Raw genomic sequence first — 13,778 nt, forward strand, 5'->3', positions numbered from 1 at the left:
AATTTCTAAATAAGGTAGAACTAAAATTGATTCATTTTAACTTTCCAGAGGAATATAGGCAGTGATGGGAAAGAGAGAATGAGGCAAGAGTTCTTTTTTTTAATACTTAGTATTTCTGCTTGATTCTTCTTTATAATTTCTTGTTCTTCCTTCATGCTACCAACATTCTCTGTTTTCCAAGGATATTTATTATGTTTATTTTAAATTATTGAACTAGCTTCTCTATTAATTCTGGTTTGTCTAGGTCATAGTGCATTATCTTTCTTTTACAGCTGTGTTCTTCAATTTCTGTTTTTTTTTTTTTTTCTTCCAGTAAATTCTGGGAGGTGGAGAAAAATCTAGGGATGCATTAACTTTGGCCATTCCAGATGGTTTGAAGGATGCAGAATGCCCAAGGCAGAGGGTACCTGTGGTATCTCAGCATTTAAGCACCCTCAAAAGGTAGCATTAATATTTAGGAAATATCTTTATAGCTCTCGCAGGGCACTACTCTTACAAGAGCTTACTTCAAAATGTAGTGGTTCCCAAATTTGACTGCACATTATAATAACCTGGGGTGCTTTACAAAATATGCCTGAGTCCCAAACCCCAGAGAATCTCACTTACTTGGTTTTAGTTGTGGCACTGGCATGAGAATTTCTTAAAGTTTCCCAGTTCTAATGTGTAGCCAAGACTGAAACTAGTTTTACAATCGGAAGATTCAACTTACAGAAAACAACCAATTGTTAATCTGTTTTAATCTTTTCCTAGTAGCAATACCCTACTGTAGTGGTTCTTAAAACACAGTGTGCTTCCAGATCACAGAGTGGGCTTGGAAAATCTCAGATTCCTGGGTCCAGCCCAAAGTTTCTGACTCAATAGCTTGGACTGGTACCTGAGAATTTTCACTTCTAACACATCCCCATGTGATGCTTATGCCATGGGCCTCATTCTCCAAGAGAACGACTGCCCTACTGTTGATATTTATACACATGCCTAATTTATAAAAAGTACATTAATATGTTTCTGGTAACTGTTATATCACTTTTTAAATAAAGTTATTTAAGCAGTAAGAACAGCATGAACAATTCAGTAAAAATAATTTTAATTTAACTTAAATAAATTAAAATTGATTTTTTAAAAGAAAACTGCTTGAAACTTTGGGGCACTCCAATTAAGTAGAAAAATCCTAGAATGCTGAAAAACTCACATTGGAAGTTACTATTCTGACCTGAAAACTTGGAAATTATAAATAAAATTAGTAACCTCTGTAGTGATCTTAAAGTTTTTCTATAAATATTCTTAATTTTCTTAGCACTTGAAAAATAAAACCCCGAACACATCATTTCTTAACAGGTCCCAGTGAAAGATAATGTTAAACATGTTGTAATAATCAAAGGAGAGTTTGAGCTATTATCTTTTGATTTGTCTGCATTACATAAACCCAATAAAATGATTGCTTTGGAGAATTTTTTATGAGGATTACTCCTGGAACAACTTATACTGAGAGTTTATTAAACCACCTTGGAGATATAGGATAATAGTTTTTTGTTCTATTAGATCACATAATTCTAATAATGCTAAGCCATAAATTGATTTATGTAACTGATAGTTTCAGATCATATGATATAGATTTGTGTGTTGCACTTTAAACACTGCATATCATATTTTATAGCTAAAAGTTTTAAAAATGCTAATAATAATTAAATATTTTAGATGTGACTACTGCCCCATTGCCTAATGATGTACTTTTTATGTTTCTAAGCTATTTGAGGCAGAAGCTTCAAAGCTACAGTCTATACAACTTCCATTTTTCAAAGAGGAATTCTGCATGTAAGTCATTCTTACATGGAAGCGTAACATGTAGGTATGTAGCATTACACTGCTGAGAATCCTGCTTTCATAGAAGGCAGTCCAAAAACGATAATGAAAACTCTCCAGTTAGAGCAAACCATTTTACTGAATTTAAACTTAGTGGGTTAGAAACTTGAAATGGTTTTATATTTTTTTTCTGCTCCTTGCCTTCAACTATCCTCTTTTTCTACCCTTCTCCTTAAGGACATCTTTGAGTCCACAGTAGGACAGGAGTGATAGTGTCCTCTAAATAAACCCAAAGAAGTGTCTAGTCTTCATTTGTCCTCAGCTCTCCCTAGAATACAGAATATTTAAGCCTCCCTGTCCTCAGTTCTGGTTCCTAGTTACCAATTCCCAGTTACAGGTAAGACCTATTCACCACCCTGTAATATTGGTTTTCAAAAAACAATCATATTAACTTCATACATGAAATTCTTAATGCAATTAATTATTGTTTTTTTAAACTGAAAATCTGTCCTTTAGATCTAATTAAATATTTTTCTGAAATACATCTGTTTAAAGTTCAAAGAAAGTTGCTCTTAAATATATGAATCGATTTTTTTGCACAGTTTAAAATTACTTAGAAATATATTAGATTGGATGTGTTACAGAACTATCTAATTTGAGGGTTTGAGTTGTATTACGTATTGGCAAATCAGAGTTTTAGATCATTTTACACAAAAATATTGCCCTCACAAAATACGTTTAACAAAACGGGACAGTATTGCATGAGCGAGATTTTTGTGTTTCTAAAATTCTCTGCTCTTAAGAGTTTTACACTGAAAGATAAATTGTTTAAATGAGATGCATACAAGAATGCCTGTGAGAGTAAATGCAGCTTAAGTTAAGCTAAGGTTTCAAAATAAAAACAACAAAACAACAAAATGAACAAAAGCAAACAAACTTACAGTCACTATCCACTCCTCATCTTGTTTGTTTCTATCATGTCACTTTGTTTTTCAATATTCATATCAGCTTTGGCTACACCCTAGTTCACATAGCAGAAAGCTTGGCTGAGATTTTACATTTTAACCATTCAATAAACATTCCCAGGTATGAGACCAATCTTAGTGCCAGTTCCAAATTCACTGTAATGAATTCTGAATGGCCTACCTTGGGTCAGGTGCCCACCTAGAACTTACCAGATGTGGATCAAAAGTGGGGTCAGACTGCCCAGTGACCATGGGAGTGTGAGTGTGAAGCATCTTCCAAAGAGGAGGTACTGAAGATGTTCACGCAGTGCTCATACAGGTTTGATAAATTCAAAGGATGAATGAATGAATGAATCACACTAAAGCATAAAATCTATTTTAAAAGTTCTCATCAATAAGCTCTGACTGATATATCCAGGAATGGAAAGTATTTTTCCCCTGGTGATAAGCAACATAATAATTAGAGCATCATCAGAGATTGACATCATTCTTGGATACTTGTTTTCCTTCCTTTTCCCTCTGCTGTATTTGCCTTGACTTTAAAGTACAGAATTGGCTTTTCATCATTGTTTCTTCTGTTGTGAGAGAATATGTAGTTTTCACGTGACAGGATGTTCAGTGTATGTTTTTAGAACTGCTATATTTATTAGTATCCTCCAGTGATGCACACTGAACAGAGTTGTTTGTTTAAAAAACATAGGAACAGTGCAGATATTAAATAATGGAATTCCTAGTTTCTACTTCCCTTATCTGCCTTTACCTAATTTAGTGATGTTTTCTCACACACACCCCATAAGATATATGAAAATTTTAATTAATAGTTCTATACATATTCTATAATTTTTCAGAGGTTTTTCTTGAGGCTGCAGTGCACTAAGCCAGGATGCAGGCCAAGTGTAAGGTAAATGTCTTCAATAGAAACATAAGTAAAACCAAACCAAGAAGCATGCCAAGAAGTAAATGAATAAGTAGAGTGCATAAGCAGGAGAGTGATGCTGGATAAATATCTGAACTACATCATGAGCTTGTGGCTTGTGATCATTTATTTGATATGCCAAGGTGGGTGGATGTACCACCTGGTTCCATTTAGAAGTTTTAGGCACAGGCTAATCTCCTCCTCCTCCACCTTTAGGACCCACTCAGCAGATTTATACACAGTCTGGGGCATTCCTGAGGTTACAGGTAGGTTGCCATCAGAGTTTTATTTTACTGTTCCCTTCCTACAAAATCAAAATTGGAAATTGCAATAGCGTTCATGGGAAGGAAATACTTCTTTGACTATCTCCCACATTCCCCTTCTTAGTATGCCTGTGCTGATTGCTGGTAGTGATCATGAGCATGGAAGCCTGATTAGCATATCCTTACTAGGGTATCTAATTATAAGATTAATAAATAATTGATTAATTACTCGGGTATCTTTATTAGCATAATAAGGAATCCTTGTCAGGACTGCAACAAAATATTTATATAGCAAATATATTTGATGATGATTTTTAAAGGAAAATTCCTAATTTTTTTAAGCTGCAAATTTACATATTTGCTCAATGAGTCTTGTCATCCTTTGAGATGAGCGTTATGGATATGCTACATCATTTTCAACTTTAAATTAGATGGGTTTACTTGATATAACAGGAAGAATCATTCACTGCTGTGAATGATTAACCATGGCAAAAGTAGTCTTCAGACCAGTTACAAATTTCATTATGGCTTAAATAATTTTTAATGGTATCGTACTCATAAAAATCAAACTTTGCTGCATAAATCTGGTAGTTATATTAACTCCATTTAGAATAAGAAGAAACAGTTACTTTTAATTTTAAACTTTTTTCCTTACTAACAGAAGGTTCAATTTTTAAAAATCTAAACCCCTTATAGATGTAGGAAGTAAGTCCTTTTATTATCCAACTGTTTGCTGAGGGATAGCACTAGTGACAGAGTAGAAAACATTGTGTGGTGCAAAAGGGCCCAATTTTAAAAATCAGGAGGTTTGAGCTTAGTCATGCCTTCAGTATTTTTTTCCACTAAAAAATTTTTAGAACCTCTCTAGACATTCCTCTTCTCTTCAACAAAATTTAGGGGATTACATTTACTTCTATATAGTATGTAAGAATTCTAAGACTCTACAGATACATGAAAATCTATTTAGTGTTAATTTTTTTCCTTCAAGTAATGGAATTTGATTAACCTGAAGAATTTGCACTATATCTTTCTATCTAGAGAGCTGTGGTATATGAATAAAAGAAACATTATTACTGCTATTCAAAATTAGAAATCTTACTTTTTTATTCATTCTGTATATTAACCTATATTTACTGAACACCAACCACGTGCAGGCATACTCGTTAAATACAAAGGCAGTGACAAATTCCTGTCCTTGAAGAGTTTACACAAAAGTTTCATACTGCCGTCCAATGAGTTCTACAGCTTACAGATATATTTGATTTGGTGTGCAGTGTTGACTGCACAGTGTTTTTCTGATATTTTTATTTATTTTATTTGCTAATTAAAAAGTGATGTCACATAAATATATGAATTTATGGTTTATTTTGAGAAAAAAAGTCAACTTATGCTTTCTTGTCTTGTATGATGAAAACTGACTAAAAGTAAATGACATCTACTTTTAGACAGGACCATCATTCCCTAGTTGATTATATATGCATTTACCTACCCACCCCCAGCCTCATTTAGTTTTAACCGCTGATCTACAAACATAAAATTAATTGGGAAAATATCTCACTGAGAGAAGCCATACTGAGCTAGCTAAGTATGCTGTAAGAGTTTCATGTTAATGCTAAGATAGCCAATATATATACCTAAGAAATGATTTTTTCAAGAGACAGGCATAAAGGATGGGATAAAGAGAAAGACATAATACAGTTGATAAACTTGTGAGAATCAAGGATATAAGACAATTTGATCATTTAGTTTATAAGACATTTCACAGCATATAAATTAATTTTTGTGTTAGGCTATTTATCTATGAATTCAGCCCAGGGAAATTCTATGCAGGCACATTTCAAATATTAACAATACTGGCCATTTCCTCATCTTTGAATTCTACCAAAGTGTTTGAATATAAATAAGCCTTTAGGACAAACTTAAAGAACTGATAGGAAAGAAGGAAGAACTGTAAAGAGAATAGTAATATTTATCTGAATCAAAGGAGGAGGAGGCAAAGAGAAGGGGATGGTGTATGTAGAAAGAAAAAGAAAATAAAAATCATGACAGAGAAATAAAAAGTGCTATTTTACATGCCCCACTAGCACTTGGTGACTATTTGGTTTACTACCAGCTAAAAAATGCAGGAAAATAAAATAAAATAATAATTTTAGTTTACAAGGTAGTACCATTCTAAATTAGTATGTAAATACTATGTTTGGCTGCATCTTTTTGTTTAGTTTACAGTTTTTAAACTCCTTACTATTAAAAAAAAATCAAAAAGTTTGGAAACAACCTAACTGTTCATCAACGAGGACTTGATTAAAATAATGTCCTTATTATGGAAAACTTTGTAATAATAAAACCAGAGCTGATTTATCTTTCAATTAGTCACAATAGACATAGTGCCTAAGGCTCACCAGTACTTATAGGGACCCATGAAAATGTGCTAATTTAAACTTCTTTTAAAATCAGAAGAAATAAATATAATAATAATAAATAATAGTGAATCCAACCTTGATTATATTCATCTTTATACCAACACAGTCATAAAATAGAACTTTATTATTATTATTACTATTACCATTACTGTTACTATTACTATTATTTACGGAGAAAGGGGTCAAAGAAGGCAAAAGAACCTAGGGCTCACAAAAATCACAATTCAGCCCTGAATAAAACAGTATGACAAATTTCGTGATGTACTGATATGAAATGATCTCCAAGGTATTTTAAAAAATAACACCAACGGAAAAGCAAAGTACCAAACTGTATGTAAAGAATACTACCATTTCATTTGTGTTAAAAAGGACACTTTTATATAACTTGTATACATATGTTTATCTCTGGAAGATGCATGAGAAACTGAAAATATTTAGGCTCTGAGAGAGGAACTGTTTATCTGGTGAATAGGGATGGAAGACAGTTTTTCAGTAAATATCCTTTTGTACATTTTGAATTTTGAACCATATAAATTTAATATCTGTTCAAATAAAAATATTTTAAAATTTTAAAATATTTCTTAAAAATTTAAAAATATTTTTAAAGTATTTAAATAAAAATATTTAAAAACTAGTCGGTTTTCATCATACGGAAGCAACTGATCATTAGGAAGCACTTCTCTCTCTTATATGGCATCAAGTATATCCTTCCAAATTAATGAGCCATTTTAAAATATAATGATTACTATCCCAATATCATATGCTCTTTCTGGAATTAAAAACACAAGTATATTGTCTCCAACAAATTCTAAATCTGGCTTCAGCTCTATCAAAGAATGGCAAGATCTGTTCACAAAGGCTTGCATATTTAATTGCCTTGGTGAATTTGGTTATTTTCTGAGGTGCCTGCCCTGTTTCTCAGCTTTAAGACATTAACTGCACCTCCTCCCCTGCCCTACTAATATCAACCACCACCCTATATTGCACTGAAGAGGCCCTAGAGAAGACAGTTGCAGACATATCTGTTACAGATTATAAACTTCATGACCCTTTGATCCCAATGACTCTTCGTGCCTCAGTAAATTCCCACTGCCCCATAAATGCAGTTTTTTACCCACTTGGTGACACTCGTGCTACGGAAGATTATACTGTGCACATATAAAGCCAGTCATAACTGCCTTGTCTCACAAAGTAATCTCTTTCCATTTTCCCCTCAAACCTGACACTGACTTCTTCTTCTAGGTTCATTGCCAATAGACTATCCCTCACCTTAGGAACACTAAATTGCTGCATAGGCTGAAATGTTAATTAATATAACCCTCCTCCATGAGGCCTTACCTTCTCCCAAGTGATGATGGCAATGAATGGGAGGCAAAGGTGTTATCACCCTACTCCATACTGGCTCCACTCTCAGACATCACCCTCCTGTATTCTTGCCTGTACTTAGACCACAGTCTTGGGTTTACTTCCCACAGTTATTATTCACTGGGTTGGGTGCTCAGTTACAGCCTATGAGACCATTCACCATTTAGTATTGCCTCAGCTTTATCCACTTCTGCTTTTCAAACAACTGACACAACAAATTTCTTTTTTAAATCTTTAAGACAGAGAGAATCTGTCTACCTAAAACCCTAAAATGAGGTCACTGGCATATATTCCCTTAAGAAATAATTCACTGGCAGAGATGCAGAAAATATTTAAATAAAATAATACTTTAGTGATATTTTTCATAACAGTGCTCCAGCTAAAGGGAAACTGTCCAACATAGTGATTACATATAATAAATCATTAAAATTCATGTTTACAAAGATATTTGAGACAAAATATTATTTATGATATAAATATAAAAATAGAATATAAATTATATATACTCTATTGTTCTAAATATACAAGCAAAAAATTATATATATATATATCTACATACACATACACACAGGCACATATATAATATTGGAATAAAGGAAATTCTCAGGGTGGTAGAATTATTGCTTCTTTAAACTGTAAGTTTCTAAACTTCAATAGTATCAACGTATCACTTTTATTATTAGAAAAATGCCATCTTCATGATCCACTGTAAGAAATACTTGACAAAGATATATTTTTATTTGTAGCTATATATTTATATTATCTTTCCATAGATATAACTCTATTAATTATTTTTGGCTGGTTGCTGTAAGTCTAACGATATTTCTCCTTATTATTATTTTAACAATGCCTATTTAGCATCAGTATTGTGTCACTTCAATTTTCACTCCTAATCTTAGGAGCTTCCTACTTCATAAACCCCACTTCACACCTGACATTTCCCACCTCATACTTCACAAATGTTATAGCCTTACAAAAGCATGATTCTACTTATAAACATTCCACTTCTAACCTTAGGAGTTTCCTACTTCATAAATCCCACTTCACATCTGACATTTCAAACTTCACATGTCACATGTCACACTTCACAAATGGGAAAGTATATTTCCATTTAGTTCACCTCCCTTGTCCTTTACCTTTATGCTCTATTGCCATGTTTTTACATGTACACGCATCATAAACGTGGCCTTATGCAAAGCATTAAATTCTTTTTAAGAAACTTAGAAGAGAATTTAAAAATTGGTCTTTGTATTTACACAGTGATTTTCCATTTCCACTTGCCATTCTCTCCTTCCTGTAAATCGAAATTTCCATCTTGTATCACTTCCATTCAGCCTGAAAAACATCCTGTAGTGCCGTCTGTTTGAAGTGAGTTTCCTCAGCTTTCACTTGCCTGAAAATATCTTTATTTTGCCATATTTTTTTGGAAGATAATTTTACTGGATATATAATTCAAGACTGATAACTTTTTAATTTCTTTTTAGCACCTTAAAGACGCTACCGCTCCTGGTCTTCATTGTTTCCGATGAGAACTCTGCCTTCATATATATTATTGTTCTTCTGTATGTAATGAATGCATCTTTTTTCTATGGCTCCTTTCAAGACGTTCTAATTTGGACTCTGATATCCGTGACTCTCTGTGTGACTCTGATATGCCTATATGCGGTTTTCTTGGTACTTATCTTGCTAATTGCTCTCTGACCTTCTTGGAACTGTAAGTGAAAGTTTTTCAATCATTTTTCAAAAATATTTATTGCTTCATTATAATGATTTTTCTTTTGGCACTCCAATGCATATATATTAAACTGTGTAATATTGGTCCATAAGTTCAAGGGGTTTTGTTCATTTTTTCTTGAATCTTTTTAGATCTCTGTTTTTGAGACTGTATAATTTCTGTTCACCTGTTTTCCAAGTCTCTGTAAATTGGTGAGATCCAATCTCAAAACTCTGTCTCCTCTAAGAATCTCGTTAGGGCTTGGTTTTAAGCTTTGTTAAAGTGGGTATAAAGAGGGCCTTTCTCTGGGTGTGGCTTTTATCATAAAGCAGTGATTCAGCTTGATTCCCACTTTGTTAGGAAGTGTTAGAGGGTCTATTCAGGAAGTCTGGACCCTAAGTTCAAAGTCCCCAGCACTGCTTAATGTCTAATCTCTCTGTTCTGCTCTTACCTCTGTAACAGCCAGCCTCTTATTAACTTTGTGTGGCTGTGTTTGGTGGTACTGCCCAGCTCTCAGTCAACGGTGTGTGGGAAACTGCCACATGAACTTCATGACCTCCACAGACTCCTTCTCTTAATGCCCTGGCCCACAGATCCCAACCACTTCAAAAGACCAGAACTCTGATCTCTGCCTCTTCAGATAAGAGAGACTTGCACATTCTGATTGAACTCCAGGTTGATGCACTATAGCTGGGAAATTTTCCCCAGGCAGAGATCCAGGGAAACTGTGGGGCTCACCTTGTTTCTTTCCTCTCAGGAACCATAGCCCATTTATATGGTCATTTTCTTTTAGATATTTAACCCTAATATGTATTCATATTCCTACTTGGTTATGTGGTACCTACCCCAACAACACTGTTCCTTCTTATTCTTGAACTGTTGCTCTTTAGTTGTCCTCTGACATTCCAATTCTTCCTTCACGTTTGAGCTCTTTAGTACATTCTCTTGACTTCCTGGTTTTGTGATCAGCTCGTATTCTCTTTTCCTATTGAACTCCTTTTCTTTTTGGACTTCAGGGTATAGACAGTCCCACCTGATGTGGCAATATCCTGCCACTTAAAGTATAAGAGACTCAGTCTATCAGATGTCGCTATGAATGACCATTCCAGTTGAGCCAACCTCCTACCTTCCCTCTTCCTTAATGGGAGGGGAAGAGGGAAGGTAGGGAATTTTGACACCAGAGAACACTCATTTGAGCCTTGTTCTCTATTAGACAGAACTGAAAGTGAAACGCCTATCAATATAAATTGTCTTCTTTTTCCTTGCTAACATAAACAAATTTTGTTAGGGACTAGAATATGCCCATTTTAACATTAAAATTCCCAGATTCCCAGAAGCTAGAAGTGGCCATGTGACATACCTCTCTCCAGTGAGATGTGTGTCAAGGGCATCAGGTGGGACTTCGGGTAACCAGTTGTTTTCACTGTTTAAAAAACAAAAAAAGACATACATGGCTCCTCATTTCTCCTTATGCCCATTCCCCACACCCTTTCCACTTACTCACAAGGTCAACTTAAATTAGTCAATCCCACCTTTACCAAAAACACAGGAGAAATAAATGTTTATTTGCTGTATGCCACTGATATCTTTTTAGTTACTGGCTATGCAGCATTAATCTAGCAATAGCTGATTGAGACAATGAGCTATACTCAAGTCATGGAAACCTACAATTAGGAGAAGATAAAATGTAGCAGGCAATAGCCCACCTCTAATGCTAGACTGCCTGGGTTCACTGCCCAGCTCTATTGTTTTTACTCATGTTGATTTTTACCAGTTTGATTATCCTTGATCTCAGTTTCCTTAATTGTAAAATAGGAATAATAATGGTTTAGTTTTAGTTTGTTTTTTTCTGGTAAGGACTAAACAAAGATAATCATTTAGCATTTGATAACGTGATATCTGGTACACAATAGACGCTTAATTAATATTCAAAATTATTATTCAATACTAGACCAGGGAGGGAGGGTTAGATTTTACTTATCAGGCCGGTGGTATTTTACAGATTTCCACGGAAGACTGTTGTTCTGTCAGCTGGAGTGTTCCTGATAAATTAGAATAATGGTGGTCTTTTCCTAGTATGCAGATTAATTTAAGTAAATTGATATAAATTACTTGTTCTAATAATTTTTCTCCCCTATATGTTTTTAAATCTCTAGTGATTGGCACAACTTGTTTGCGAGACAAATGAAAACATGTAAATGAACAAATAGCATTATTATTAACAGAAAAAATTCAGAAACACCAATTATACTTAGTTTGACAATCTGTCTTTTAAATAGACATGTGTGCCCCCAAATTGTCATTTTATATAATACAAGCAAAATACAATATTTTCTCACAGGAAACTTGCTCCTAGTTCCTGTAATTGAATTGAAAATATTGTTTCATGATACTTTACAAATAATACAGTATTATGCAAAAAACACAATAATCTGCAGGTTTAAGATCTCTAGCAATATAAAAATAATCCCTTGTCAGAGGCAGGGAACAGAAAAGAGTTGATTAGTGACAGAGACATTAGGAAAATGGAGAAAATTTGACAACATTTGGACATAGGTGGTGAGAGAGAGAAAAGATTCTTAAACTTTAGTGTAAATAAAAATTACCCTGAGAGCTTAATAAAAATGCATACAGAGTCCATGTCCCCAATCCCAAAAATTCTGGCTCAGAATTTCTGGAATAGTGACCTAGAACCTGCATTTTTAACAAATCCCATTTCTGATTCTGATTCAGGTAGCTAAGAATCACATTTGGAGAAACACTAGAACATGATATGCTCTAATTATTTGGAATCATTAGTTTAACTCTGCTATTTCAGAATTATTTAGCACTTTGCAGTTACTGGCAAGCATTGATGCCAGTGGAAAGCCAAGGGTAAAGGATGACTCCAAGATTTTATGCCTGAACACCTGAGTGAAGAATAATGCCATTAATCAAGACGAGGAACACAATGGTAAAAATGAGATACTGTAAAGAAAGAAAGATGATGATCAACTTTTTTTGTTTTTTGATTGTTGAATATTGGACTTTTTTGAGGAGTGGAAGGGAGTGGCATTACATACTAACTCTCTTCCACGTATGACTCTGAATAAGGTTGTGAATAAGGGATAGAAGAAACCCAAGGAGCCACTTCATTACTGATAAATGCCCAGGTTGGAAGCTAAAATTAGGGTGTGTCACCAATGGTCTTCCTCACACTGGAACCCAGCATTAAGAGGCCTAGTCCCTGCAACTCTACGTGGCAGGAGCAACTGCATTACTCTGTTACCCCCAAGCAGCTAGAAGACACTATCCTCTCCACCTTACCTACAATAGTCCTTTACACAGTTTTTACTGTGGACTCTGTACTTGTCATTTATAACACACACTTCAGAATCAGAATGAATGCAAGTGTTTATTCTGTTACCTCCATTTGAACATAAGTGCTATGAGAGCAAGGATCATATCTTACTTGCCTACTATTCAATACTCAGACCCAGTGCTAAGAAAGGAGTAGAAAGTCTAAACAATTTGTTGAATGAATAAGTTTTTAAAAGAACAAATACTAACTTTGACTTCTGGTCTGGTGTTTGTTTGTATCTGCTCAAACCAAATTTCCATGTTACTGATGTCAAAGCTAAACAGGCAAAGAAGACTTATCCAAGATTATTCCAATAGAGAAGAGGGGCCAGGACTCTGTCTGAGCTCAACTCACCAGAAAGTAACAAAAAGCTCATGAGATTTTAAGAGTAGGGAGCCTCTTAGGCCAATTCTGTTTACTAATTAGCCTTACCCAAAGAAAAAGTAAAATTTTCTCTTAGTTTCGTGGCAGGAGGTAGTTTTACAAATTGAAACAAGGTGCCTGCCTAAGTTAGGCTCCTACCCTTCCAAAGAGACTGGGGAATAGGGATGCTATCTTCTTTGTTGACGACATTTCAAAAGGATGGCTCCTTGTTCCTTAAGAAAGACAACCCTGGGTTGTAACACCGGCAAGAACTTTTTTAAAGATTTATATTTCAAAAATGCAGAGAATCAATGTACAAGTTTTCTAACGTAAATGCCCTAAGGAAAGAGAGGTCAAGGACCTAGAGGCAGGAAGAAACCTGTCTAAAATTTGTACCTGAGCTGAGGGAAACGTCAAGGCGGTCTTAATAAATGATTAGCTGTGTTTCTGCAGTTCTGCACCAACGAACTCAAATTATGAGCTTCCAACCTCTCATGGTTTCTTCATGCAAAGAGCTGCTGCACACTTCACACAACTTTTTTTTGTTTACTTTCTTACTTGTGAGCCAACCACGGAGCTCTTCCCCCGCCTTCTGGCAGAGCGCGTGCGCAGATGGCCTTGCGCGTCTGACG

At 34.7% G+C, this 13,778-nt stretch overlaps 1 long non-coding RNA gene across 2 annotated transcripts in view; it reads right to left on the reverse strand.

Moving 5' to 3' along the window:
• The window catches only part of LOC133089841 (uncharacterized), a 215,412-nt gene extending 201,693 nt beyond the window's left edge, over positions 1–13,719 (reverse strand). For both annotated transcript variants that reach the window (XR_009700749.1, XR_009700750.1), the window contains exons 1-2: positions 13,543–13,719; positions 10,804–10,866 (exon numbers count right to left, since the gene is read on the reverse strand). This is a non-coding gene — a long non-coding RNA (uncharacterized LOC133089841). The remainder of the gene's footprint in view (positions 1–10,803; positions 10,867–13,542) is intronic.
• Between the last annotated feature and the right edge of the window lie 59 nt (positions 13,720–13,778).

Source organism: Eubalaena glacialis, chromosome 4 (genome assembly GCF_028564815.1).
Source record: "Eubalaena glacialis isolate mEubGla1 chromosome 4, mEubGla1.1.hap2.+ XY, whole genome shotgun sequence".
Lineage (NCBI taxonomy): Eukaryota > Metazoa > Chordata > Mammalia > Artiodactyla > Balaenidae > Eubalaena > Eubalaena glacialis.